The sequence below is a fragment of the Galeopterus variegatus genome, unplaced genomic scaffold, assembly GCF_000696425.1.
Source record: "Galeopterus variegatus unplaced genomic scaffold, G_variegatus-3.0.2 Scaffold6426, whole genome shotgun sequence".
Classification (NCBI taxonomy): domain Eukaryota; kingdom Metazoa; phylum Chordata; class Mammalia; order Dermoptera; family Cynocephalidae; genus Galeopterus; species Galeopterus variegatus.
This window is the reverse complement of record NW_007732537.1, coordinates 65,337-67,365: the sequence shown is the minus strand read 5'-3', so window position 1 is coordinate 67,365 and position 2,029 is coordinate 65,337.

The window sequence follows — 2,029 nt, the reverse complement described above, 5'->3', positions numbered from 1 at the left end:
AAGACCCGAGGATGGAGCGAGGCCGGGCTGGGGCGTCCGCTTGGAGAAGTGCTGGATAAACGGCAGGGGAGGGAAGTTTTGGAAATAACTGGAGGTGGGAGCTTAGAGCTGGCAGAGACCCAGGTCTGTAGCTCCCTGGGAGTCTTTCAAGATCACCGCGAACTTAAATTTGGGGCGCCCGTCTATTCGCAAGGCTTTAGCATTCTGTAAGTCATGTTGGAAAATGCAAAGTAGGACAGGATTTGTCCCGTATCCGTGTTGGGGTTCTGACTACACATTGCTTATCTGCCTCCCTATTCCCCTATTTAGAGATATAGGATATACTCAAGTAAAATTTAATTTAGTCACATACAGTTTCACTTTAAGGGTTTTTCAATGCCCTTCAAGATATTTGATGTTAATTAGGATGCTGAAAGAAAATTAAGATTAAGAGTAATTATACTGATGTAGTTTCAAATACTCTTAAGCACTGTACATACATTATCTTTGATTCTGATGGCAACCCTATCAGATAATTCTAATGTTTATACCCATTTTAAACATGAGAGAACTAAGGTACACAAAGGTAAGTAACTTGTCCAAGGACAGTAAGCTAGTAAATGACAGAAATGGAATTCTAGCTGCTGCCAGAGCTGGGGCTTTCAACCAATATGCAAAGCTGGCCCCTCAGGTGCGTATCAATAAATATTTGGTGAATCAATAGATGAAGCAAGGTTTGGCTTGAAAGGGAAATATTTATTCTAATTTTGAAATTGCTTTCATATTTTAAATTTCATAGTTCCTTAAAGTCAGGACACCAAGAAACACTTTTTATTTTTGTCTGTTTCATTTCAGTGGGATCATCGTAGGGGAGTTGGGTTTTTTGGGGGGCAGGAGGGAAGTCAGATTTCCAGGGCCACTGATGTAACTACATGGTGATGATGTTAAATTTTAAAATTCTGAGATTAAAAAGGTACACAGTTACATAATATCTATATCCTTCCTCCTGTTGCATCCTTTGTAGGTTTTCACTAGATAGCCACTGATAGTAATGGTTTGCCAAAATCTTTTTTCCCCTTTAAATCAACCCGAATCGCTCACACACGTACACATGAAAACCCCAAAGGGAGGTTTTATTTTAAGCATTTCTAACAAATGACAAAATGGTGGGGGAGACAGAGAAAGACAAGAGCTAGCCTGGAACATAATTAGAGCAATGGTCCCTAACCTGTGTTGGGGTGAGTCACCTGATTAGAGACCAGTGGGAGAGAAGATAGGTATCAGACAGAAGTCATAGCACTCAGGTAATTGTCCATAAACCAACTGTTGTATTAAGAACACTTATTCTTTGAATTTTAAAGGGAATCAAAAGCCATTGTCCCCTAATCTGAGCATCAGGGAAAGCAGATATGGAAATATGGAAGGAAAAAAGGGCTGACTTGAACTGTAGGCCTAGGTTTCTTTGGAGAGGCTTGGGAGGCAGGCAGCCAAGCTCAGTGTCTTGACAGAGTGATATGAGATAAGCCAAGTGATAGGCATGGCCATAAAAGTTAAGAAAATTATGTTTTTTATGCATCACTATTTGTAGAAATAAAGTCTTTCCCAGACAAACAAAAGCTAAGGGAATTCATCAACCTTAGATCTGCATAACAAGAAATGCTAAAGGGAATTCTTCAGTCTGAAAAATGATGATGCTAAGGAGCAGCAAGAAAAAGTGTGAAGGTGCATAATTCACTAGTAAAAAAAGGTTCACAGAGAGCCTTAATACATCAATGTCATAAGGATGGTGAATAAACCACTGACATACTTAGTTTGAAGACTAAAGGACAAACCTAGCAAGACACTACAACAACCACGTAAGAAATAGACAATATTAAAAGATGTAACTAGGAAAAACAAATTGTCAAAAAGTAGAGGAGAATGATGCCAAAGCTTAAACTTGGCTTTGTTCTTTTCTTTTTTCTTAGATATCAAGGTTAAGTTGTTATTAGTCTAAAATAATCTGTTATAACTATAGCATGTTTTTTGTAAGACTCAAGGTAACCATAAC